Source organism: Heterodontus francisci, chromosome 34 (assembly GCF_036365525.1).
Source record: "Heterodontus francisci isolate sHetFra1 chromosome 34, sHetFra1.hap1, whole genome shotgun sequence".
NCBI lineage: Eukaryota > Metazoa > Chordata > Chondrichthyes > Heterodontiformes > Heterodontidae > Heterodontus > Heterodontus francisci.
This window is the reverse complement of record NC_090404.1, coordinates 39,432,895-39,444,003: the sequence shown is the minus strand read 5'-3', so window position 1 is coordinate 39,444,003 and position 11,109 is coordinate 39,432,895. Positions and strand designations below refer to the sequence as shown.

The 11,109-nt window shown below is 44.6% G+C and overlaps 1 pseudogene; it reads left to right on the top strand.

Moving 5' to 3' along the window:
* Positions 1-10,475, top strand: part of LOC137348838 (zinc finger protein 271-like) — a 105,846-nt pseudogene extending 95,371 nt beyond the window's left edge.
* The last annotated feature ends 634 nt before the right edge of the window (positions 10,476-11,109 follow it).

Genomic DNA, 11,109 nt, shown 5'->3' with positions numbered 1-11,109 from the left:
TAGGCTGCCATTTACCAGTCGGAGAATGGACGTGTAGTTCATGGTTCATACTCAGAAAAATAAAATGGTATAAAGCAGCAAACATATATTAATGGCGCGTTTGCTGGCAACGTAACCAAATAGGTGCTGCATCACTGGTACATGCGCAAATGCAACCTCATCGACTGAAACGCGACTGTGCCTCAAGCAGCTGCCAGGAGTAAAGATGGCGCTGCTGAAATTGACACAAAACACGACTTAAATCCAAACCGCCTCAAAGGTCGCATCCAGGTCCCTGCTCCCTCCCGTGATCGCCGCTTCAATCACCGCATTCAGTTTCATGTTCAATCACAGCTTATCTTCCCCGCTCCCTCCGATGCCCTTTGATTCGTCATTTTCAATGACAATGCGCAGTGCCGAACTGCTTTTCGCGGAAGCGCAATGCCAAGCAGTGTGAGTGATGGCGGCGGACAAGGTCCTTGTGAGTTGAATCACACACTGTACCCCCTTTTCCTCCGAGGATGTTTCACTGGAGTTGTGTTGCTGAGTGTTTCGAAACTCTGTCTGCTAGAGCTGGAGGAGATTATAGAGATAGTGAGGCGTGAGGGTATGGAGAGATTTGAAAGCAAGGATGAGGATTTTAAAATTGAGGTGCTATTTAACTGGGAGCCTGTGTCGGCCAGTGAGCACAGTGGTGATGGGTGAACAGGACTTGGTTCGAGTAAGGACACAGGCAGCAGAGTTCTGGATGATCTAAAGTTTATGGAGGGTAGAATGTGTGATGCTGACCAGGAATGTGTTAGAATAGTCAATTTGAGAGGTAACAAATACATGAATGTAAGTTTCAGTGGCAGATGAGCTGAGACAGTGGCGAAGTCTGGCGATGTTACTGAGGTGGAACTAGGCAGTCTGAGTGATGGTGCTGATATGCAGTTGGAAGCGCCTCTTGGGATCAGATATGATACTAAGGTTATGAATGGTCTGGTTTAGCCTGAGACAGTTGCCAGGGAGAAGGATAAAGTTGGTGCCGAGGGAGTGAAGTTCGTGGCAGGAAGTGAAGACTTCCCAATCTTTAATTGGAAGAAATTTCTGTTCATCCAATACTGGATGTCAGACAGTCAGGATGGTGTGTGACTTGGAGGGGAACTTTGAGGTGATGGTGTTCACATACACCTGCTACCCTGGTCCTTCTAGATGATGGAAGTTGAGGGTTTGGGAGGTTATGGTCAAAGTTCTGGTCCAATTGTACATACATAAAATCACCCTCTTCTCCTCCCTCCCTCCCTTTTCTCTCCTCTCCCTCCTTCCTCCTATAGAGGGCAGAGTCTTGTGTAGGACCAGACTAGTTGGCAGGTCCCCTTCCCTGAAGGACATTATTGAACCAAATGGGGTTGTCCATCAATCCAGCAACTTTCATGGTCACTTTTTCCTATTGCCAGTCCCATGAATTACCAGATTCATTCAGCTCCATTTCACAACCTGTCTTTGTGTTTTTGTGGCTTCTCTCACAGACATTTTTTCCATTTTCAAGCAATTTCACAGGGTTTTAGAAGAGGAGGATTTGCAGTTGTGAAATGCAAAGCAAACATTTTATCGGGTTCTGAAGGAGTTGCCCAATTTATTGTAACCCAAATATCACTGGATTTTGAACATGGAAGGAAAAAGCACTGATCACAGTGGGGAGAAACTGTGCACGTGTTCTGTGTGAGGAAGAGGTTTCAGCCGATCATCGGGCCTGTTGAAACACAAGTGCAGTCACACTGGGAAGAAACCATGTAAATATGGGAACTGTGGAAAGGATTGAATCATCCATTTGAGCTGGAAACCCATCCATGCAGTCACACTCTGGAGAGGCTGTTCACCTGCTCTGAGTGTGGGAAGGGATTCACTCAGTCATCCTACCTGCTGAAACACCAGCGAGTTCATACTGGGGAGAGACCTTTGAAATGTCCAGATTGTGGGAATTGCTACAAATGTTCTACTGAACTGATGTCCCATCAACGTGTTCACATTGAGGAGAGACCGTTTAGGTGTTCTTATTAAAGGGCTGGGTTCAAGCAATCATCTGAACTCACTGTACACCAGCGCAGTCACACTGCAGAGAGACCGTTCATCTGCTCTGTGTGTGGGAAAGGATTCATTCCTTCATCCCACCTGCTCAGACACCAGCGAGTTCACAATGGGGAGAGGCCATTCACCTGTTCAGAACACAGTAGGGGATTCACTACTTCATCCCATCTTCTGACACACCAACGAGCTCTCACTCGAGAGAGGGCATTCTCCTGCTCTGAGTGTGGGAAGGGTTTCACAACTTCATCCAACCGGCTGACACACCAGCGAGTTCACACTGGGGAGAGGCCATTCACCTGCTCAGAGTGTAGGAAGGGATTCACTACTCCATCCCATCTTGTGACAACACCAACGAGTTCACACTGGTGAGAGGCCAGAGTGTGAGAAGAGATTCACTGTTTCATCCAACCTGCTGACACACCAGCGAGTTCACAAGTAACTCAGGGCTGAGAAATGTCCATGAAACAGCAGATTTCCAACATTGGGATTTTGGAAATCCAACAATAGGTTCTCCCTTTCCGACCGTGACCGGCTTTGACAAAAATTAAAGCAATCAGTTCTGATGTTCTTTTTTAAAAGTTGACCAAATACAAAACTGCTCGGTGGTCTTTTTACCTGTTTTTAAGTTGTGTTTATTGTTTAGACTCGGTGGAAAGGAACTTGAAGCAGGATAGTAAGTGGGTGGATGTGCATACTCCTCCACAACTTCTGTGTGTTAGTGTTCTGTAAATTTCCAAAAAGGACACAGACCAATTCCCAATGTTTGTTTTTGCCTTCATGGGATATCTTAGCAGAGACCACCGGAGAACTGACACAGCTCATTTGACATGGCTTAAAATTAATGGTGCAGGATCAGTAGCTGGCAAGTCGCTGGTCTGCAGCAAAAACATTGGTCTGTCAATAGGAATTTGAAACTTGGTTCCATTTACATTTGAACATTTTGAAGACAGAGGTAGATAGATTCTTGATAAGCAAGGAGGTGGAAGGTTATCGGGGGTAGGTGGAAATGTGGAGTAATCAGTTCAGACATGAACTTATTGAATGACAGAGCAGGCTTGAAGGGCTGAGTGGCCGACTCCTGCTCCTAATTTGTATGCTTAGACACACACTGCTGTGCACATACAAAGTAATTTCTGAAAACACTGTACAAACTGGTTACTGAATGTGAATATCCTGCAGTGAGCATGAGTTGTCTAAACTTCATATGTCCTGTGCATTGCAGCAACTGAAGTGATCTGGAATTTCCACTTATCGGTTTGCTCAGGTGTGTGGCTGAATTCCATTCATTGTTCATCTCCATTTTCACTGTCTACTGCCCCAGTCACACTGTAAACCTGGAGTCTGTGTGAAGCTGTCTTTTACACCATAGTGCTGGAAGATAAGGAGTATAAATCTGGCCATCTTTTTTTAACGTGTGGTTTGACATTGCTTAAGATTATCTGGAAAAGCTGTCGTGCACCTGGTTTTGCTATCTGCTTCGTTCAGGTGATTATCTCAGCACAAAGTAAGAAAAAGGACCCCACTTATCGTCAAGTTTTGGATTGTCAACATTTGTTAAATGTTTAGTTTTTATTAATTTATATACCTACTGATTTTTGCACATCACTTGCCAAGGTGCAGAATGTGCAGTCTAGTATGCTTCTAAATGTTGCTTTCCAGTGAATTTGACACATCTTCACAGAACACCTTTTACATGAAAAATCTATAAATAGGCAGAAGCAGGACATTGAGAACATGAAGCTCTGTAAAACCCAATTATCAGCTGTCAGGTCAGTCTCATGAAATTGTATTCTGAGTACAGTGTAATTTTATTCATTACATATGCAAAATTGTACAAAATTACCATGACACAACTAGTTTGCTTCATTAAAAGTGCTAAAATTACATAATTCCTTGTCAGAAAAAAATTCTGACTTTTTGTCTTCAGCCACTAATTTTCAGACTTTTTGATCTTTGGCCACTCACCCTTGCATTTGTTACTTGTTTTTGTGAAATACTCTCCTTATTATTGCTCAACTGCTGGATAACTCTGATTACATTTATATGCGCTTTTTAAAATACATGCATGGAGTGTGGGCGTCGCTGGCTAGGCCAGCATTTATTGCCCATCCCTAATTGCCTTTGAGAAGGTGGTGGTGAGCTGCCTTCTTGAACCGCTGCAGTCTATGTGAGGTAGGTACACCCACAGTGCTGTTAGGAAGGAAGTTTCAGGATTTTGACCCAGCGACAGTGAAGGAATGGCGATATAGTTCCAAGTCAGGATGGTGTGTGACTTGGAGGGGAACTTGCAGGTAGTGGTGTTCCCATGCATTTGCTGCCTTTGTCCTTCTAGATGGTAGGGGTTGTGGGTTTGGAAGGTGCTGTCTAAGGAGCCTTGGTGTGTTGCTGCAGTGCATCTTGTAGATGGTACACTTTATGCATGTCCATGATGTGTCTCCTCAGATTTAACTCAAATGCGATTTGTAACCAATAAATGATGTTTCGGGCATGAATTGTAGTCTGGTTTCTTGGTGATTTGTCAAGAAAGATTTAATTCATTCACTCAGCAGCTCGAGAGGAACCAGACTGAGGTTTAATGAACATAAGAAATAGGAGCTGGAGGAGGCCATTTGGCCCTTCGTGCTGCTGTGCCACTCACCCAGATCAAACACTGGAATAAAAATCCTCCTCCTGGGGCAATTGGATGAGTCCAGGTCTGATAACAGTGTCTGATTCCTGGTCTGATGCTACTGTAGGTAATGCACAAGTGGTGAACCTATTAGTTCCTGTTAGTATCATGTTGCGTGCCCCTGTCTACCATGTGAGAAACTGGGGTTATATTCTGTGATGGGGTGATTGTATATTTTTAAGACATCAAAATGTTATATGGTATAGTTTCATCTTAAAATACCACACAAAAAATTAGAAGAGGGCATGTTCTCTTTGAGAACTTTCTTGAGTGGAGACAGTTTTATCACCAGGTGCCCTCACACGACACAGTGGTAGATAATTGTGGTCTCCTCTACACTGAGGAGGCTAAATACAGACTGTGTGACCGCTTTGTGGAACACCTCCCTTCAGTCCGCAAGCATGGCCCTGTGCTTCCTGTTTCTTCTCATTTTAATTCTCTACCTTGCTCTCAGTCTGACCTATGTACGAACATATGAACACATGATCTAAGAGCAGGAGTTGGCAATTCAGACCTTCAAGCCTGCTCCACCATTCTACAAGATCATGACTGATCTGTTTGTGGATTCAGCTCCGCTTTCCTGCCGACCCCCGATATCCTTTGACTCCCTTGTTTGTCAAGACTCTGTCTACCTCTGCCTTAAAAACATTCAATGACCCTACCTCCACCGAGTTCGGGGAAGAGAGTTCCACAGACGCACGACTCTCTGAGAGAAATAAATTTCTCACGTCACTCTGTCTTAAATGGGAGAGCCTTTAATTTTAAACTGTTCCCCAGTTTTCGCCTTCCCCAGAAGGGGAAACGTCCTTTCACCATCCACCCTGTCAAGTCCCCTCAGGATCTTATATATTTCAATGAGATCAACTCTCATCCTTCGAAACTCCAATGAATACAGAACCAAACTGTTCACCTTTTCCTCAAAAGATAACCCTTTCTCCCAGGAATCAGTCGAATGAACCTTCTCTGAACTGCTTCCAATGCAACTATATCCTTTCAGTAAGAAGACCAACACTGTACAGAATATTCCAGATTTGGTCTCACCAATGCCCTGTACAACTGTAGCAAAACATTTTTTATATTCCATTCCCCTTGTAATAAATTACAGCATTGCATAATGGCTGTATCTGGGGCAAACAAGATGCACTTTCCTTGGTAACGTCTGAGGCTGGCTTGTTCTCCCTCTCTGTATGGCTGTATCCAACAGCAACCAGAATGCACCTTCTCGAACTCCTGAGGCTTGCTTGTTCTCAAAGCAGTACTGATCATTTGCTGCCTTAAGGAGAGACATGTTCCTGTGAAAATGAGGGATAGAAATGGCAAGATTAGGGAACCATGGATGACAGGTGAAATTGTGAGACTAGCTAAGAGGAAAAAGGAAGCACACATAAGGTCTAGACGGCTGAAGAAAGACGAAGCTTTGAAAGAATATCGGGAATGTAGGACCAATCTGAAACGAGGAATTAAGAGGGCTAAAAGGGGTCATGAAATATCTTTAGCAAACAGGGTTAAGGAAAATCCCAAAGCCTTCTATTCATATATAAGGAGCAAGAGGGTAACTCGAGAAAGGATTGTCCCACTCAAGGACAAAGGAGGAAAGTTATGCGTGGAGTCAGAGAAAATGGGTGAGATTCTAAACGAGTACTTTGCATCGGTATTCACCGAGGAGAGGGACATGACGGATGTTGAGGTTAGGAACAGATGTTTGATTACTCTAGGTCAAGTCGGCAGAAGGAGGGAGGAAGTGTTGGGTATTCTAAAAGGCATTAAGGTGGACAAGTCCCTAGGTCCGGATGGGATCTATCCCAGGTTACTGAGGGAAGTGAGAGAGGAAATAGCTGGGGCCTTAACAGATATCTTTGCAGCATCCTTAAACACGGGTGAGATCCCGGAGGACTGAAGAATTGCTAATGTTTCCCCTTGTTTAGGAAGGGTAGCAGGGATAATCCAGGTAATTAGAGACCGTTCAGCCTGACGTCAGTGGTAGGGAAGCTGCTGGAGAAGATACTGAGGGATAGGATCTATTCCCATTTGGAAGAAAATGGGCTTATCAGTGATAGGCAACATGGTTTTGTGCAGGGAAGGTCATGTCTTACCAACTTAATAGAATTCTTTGAGGAAGTGACAAAGTTGATTGATGAGGGAAGGGCTGTAGATGTCATATACATGGACTTCAGTAAGGCGTTTGATCAGGTTCCCCATGGTAGCCTGATGGAGAAAGTGAAGGCGCATGGGGTCCAAGGTGTACTGGCTAGATGGATAAAGAACTGGCTGGGCAACAGGAGACAGAGAGTAGCAGTGGAAGGGAGTTTCTCAAAATGGAGACGTGTGACCAGTATTGTTCCACAGGGATCTGTGCTGGGACCACTGTTGTTTGTGATATACATAAATGATTTGGAGGAAAGTATAGGTGGTCTGATTAGCAAGTTTGCAGACGACACTAAGATTGTTGGAGTAGCAGATAGTGAAGGGGACTGTCAGAGAATACAGCAGAATATAGATAGATTGGAGAGTTGGGCAGAGAAATGGCAGATGGAGTTCAATCAGGGCAAATGCGAGGTGATGCATTTTGGAAGATCCAATTCAAGAGTGAACTATACAGTAAATGGAAAAGTCCTGGGGAAAATTGATATACAGAGAGATTTGGGTGTTCAGGTCCATTGTTCCCTGAAGGTGGCAACGCAGGTCAATAGAGTGGTCAAGAAGCCATACGGCATGCTTTCCTTCATCGGACGGGGTATTGGGTACAAGAGTTGGCAGGTCATGTTACAGTTGTATAGGACTTTGGTTCGGCCACATTTGAAATACTGCGTGCAGTTCTGGTCGCCACATTACCAAAAGGATGTGGATGCTTTGGAGAGGGTGCAGAGGAGGTTCACCAGGATATTGCCTGGTATGGAGGGCGCTAGCTATGAAGAGAGGTTGAGTAGATTAGGATTATTTTCATTAGAAAGACGGAGGTTGAGGGGGGATCTGATTGAGGTGTACAAAATCATGAGAGGTATAGACAGGGTGAATAGCAAGAAGCTTTTTCCCAGAGTGGGGGATTCAATTACTCGGGGACACGAGTTCAAAGTGAAAAGGGAAACGTTTAGGGGGGATATGCGTGGAAAGTTCTTTATGCAGAGGGTGGTGGGTGCCTGGAACGCGTTGCCAGCGGAGGTGGTAGATGCGGGCACGATAGCGTCTTTTAAGATGTATCTAGACAGATACATGAACGGGCAGGAAGTACAGAGATACAGACCCTTAGAAAATAGGTGACATGTTTAGATAGAGGATCTGGATCGGCGCAGGCTTGGAGGGCTGAAGGGCCTGTTCCTGTGCTGTAATTTTCTTTGTTCTTTAAGACACACTGCACACATCCACCCCCCGCGACCCAAAAAAAAATAAGTAGGATCATAACATCTCCACCCCTGGTGGAATGAAATACCATTCCGATAATGCGTTTCATTACAATGTAAAAAATGAAATTGCAAAAACAAATAATAACACATTTTCGTCCACATTTACAGATATACACTTCTCAAGAATATTGGAACGACAGCAATAAGTTCCACCAGAACATTTTCAGTTTCAATTTTTCAAAGATTGTCCCAATTAACCCATTTCAAATTTCCAAGCATAGTCTTCCAGCTGTTTCGTGCTTTCCTTCCAAGTGTCCTATTGTCCATCACTTCAGCCAGGTGCACTGCAGAGCTCGGAGCACTGACCACTACTGGGTTCACTATTCTCTGAGAAGTTTCTCGAGTACCCCTTAACCTATGTGGCATCACGTGACACTGGAAAAACCCAGTCCTGGGTAACAGAAGCTGATCTTGTCTTACCCTGGGGTGTCAAAGGAATTTGACAGTATCCCTCCAACACATCTGTCTCTTTACGACATATGGTGTTGCCCACTCTGTCCATGCAGTCCTTTAAATGAGAATTTGGGTAGGAGTCTGCCTTCTTTACACCGTATAATAAAAGCAAAATACTGCGGATGCTGGAAATCTGAAATAAAAACAAGAAATGCTGGAAGCACTCAGCAGGTCTGGCAGCATCTGTGAAAAAAGAAACAGACGTTTTGGGTCAGTGACCCTTCTTCAGAACTCGGATGAGACGAAAGATGAAATGAAACTGCGCAGTAGAACAGCTTTGAGATAAGGTGAGGTGGTGCTGCTGGAGAGAGAGGTCCAGTGTGTGCATGTGGCGGCGCATAGCACTGAGTGTGGATCTCAGGATGTGGCGAGAGTAGCAGTGCGAGGAACGTTGTATTTCTCGGAGATACCTGTGATTCTGGGTGGATTCAAAGCATGATGGGTGAAACTGCAGTTGGAATCCACGTGGAATAAGATGGAGCCAGAGACAGTCACTGAGGAAGGAGATGTGGCTGTGTAAACGAGTTTTGGTAGACACCTTATCAAACACCAGGAGGGAAATAGAAAGCAATGAAGGTGAACAAGGTAAAAGAGACAAACGAAAATCCCGTCGGAGAGAAGAGCACAACTTCTTCAAGGTAGGCATTCCTGGAAGAGAAGTGGCAGTGAATTAAACACTAAAATAAAAGCAAAACACTGCGGATGCTGGAAATCTGAAATAAAAATAGGAAATGCTGGAACCACTCAGCAGGTCTGGCAGCATCTGTGAAAAGAGAAGCAGAGTTAACGTTTCGGGTCAGTGACCCTTCTTTGGAACTTCGGAGAATTTCCTAGGCCTGCCTTTGCCTCATCCTCACAATACATTTCCTTGTCAACAGTCCCGTTTAACTGAAATACCTGTATTGGCTTATCCTCCTCCCTGTGGTAATGTTGTTCGAGCATATTAATGTGACACAACCAGTTCTCCCGGTGATCAGGGGTGTCAATAAAGTAACCTACCTTATCCAATCTTTTGATCAATCTATATGGGCCAGTGAACCGTGCTTTTAATGGTTGTCCCTGTAATGTAACCACTAAACTAATCAAACAACTTCCCTTCCTGGCCCTCGTGCTAACTGACATTGTAAACAGTTTCCTTTCCTCAGTTACTTCCTGCTCCCTTTTAAAACTGTCATTATCACCCACCTCCTCAAAACCTCCACCCTCAACCTCTCTGTCCTTGTAAACTACCACCTCATCTTCACCCTCTCATTCCTTTCCAAAGTCACTGAATGTCTTTATGCCCCCAATCCGTGTCCACCTTTCCCAGAATTCCATGTTTGAACCTTTCCAATCAGGTTTCCATCACACAGAACTGAAACAGCTCGAATCCATGTCACAAAGGACATTCTCTGTGCATGTGGGGCACCATCGCTTCTCAAACATCTTAACCTCCCAGTCGACCACACCATCCTCCAACGCCTCTCCTCCACTGTTCAGCTGAGTGGGACTGACCTCGCTTGGCGCCATTCAGATCTATCCAATCATAGCCAAAGAATCTCCAGCAATGGTTTCTCTTCTCACCCCATTAACTTTCAAGGTTCCCAAGAATCTATTGATGGCCGCCTCTATCCCCCATTTATCAGCTGCCACTCAGTGACATCATCCAAAGACATGACATCAGGTTCCACATGTGTGCTGATGTCACATATCTCTACATCACCACCACCTCTCTTGACTCCTCCAGTGTTTCTGTGTTGTCAGCCTGCTTGTCTATTCTAATGCTCTTCTGATTGACACCCACCCCCACCCTGCATAAACTGCAGCTCATTCAAACTCTGCTGCTGTTTACTCCAAGCATCACAAATTTCCACTCATTCATCATTACTGAGCTCACTGATCTACAATGGCTTCAGGTCCTCTAATGTCTCCATTTTAAAATTCTCATTGTAAATCTCTTCAAGGCCTCACCCCTCCCTATATCTGTAATCTCCTCCAGCCGGTCAACCCTCAGAGAACTCTGCATTCCTCCAACTCTGGCCTCTTACACAGCCCTCACTGTCTTTCTGTCCCATTGCCTGTGCCTTCAGTCACCGGCCCGAAGCTCTGGAATTTCGTCCTCACACCTTTCTGCCAGTCCACATCTCTCCTCCTTTAAGACCCTACTAAAAACCTACGTTTTTGACCAAGCTTTTAGTCAGTCATTCTAATTACCCTTCTTTGGCTCAGTGTCAATTTTTGTCTGATTTTTCCATTTATGTTCTGAGATGCACCTTCAGACACTCTCCTAGTTTAAAGATACAGTGTAAATGAAAGGCATTTTTCAATCCCATTGTAACAGACTGGGGAAGCCAGTATTAAAATAATATTTGGGTATAATGAAGTAAAGTCATAGATCGGCCATGATCTCATTGAATAGCAGAACAGACTCGAGAGGCTAAAAGGCCGATTCCTGTTTCTATGTCCCGAATAGACTTGGACTGAAACACAACTGATGAATGGAAAGTCATGGGAGAACTGGGGAGAAGGCACTGCAACTGGAAACAAGCAGGTGAGCAG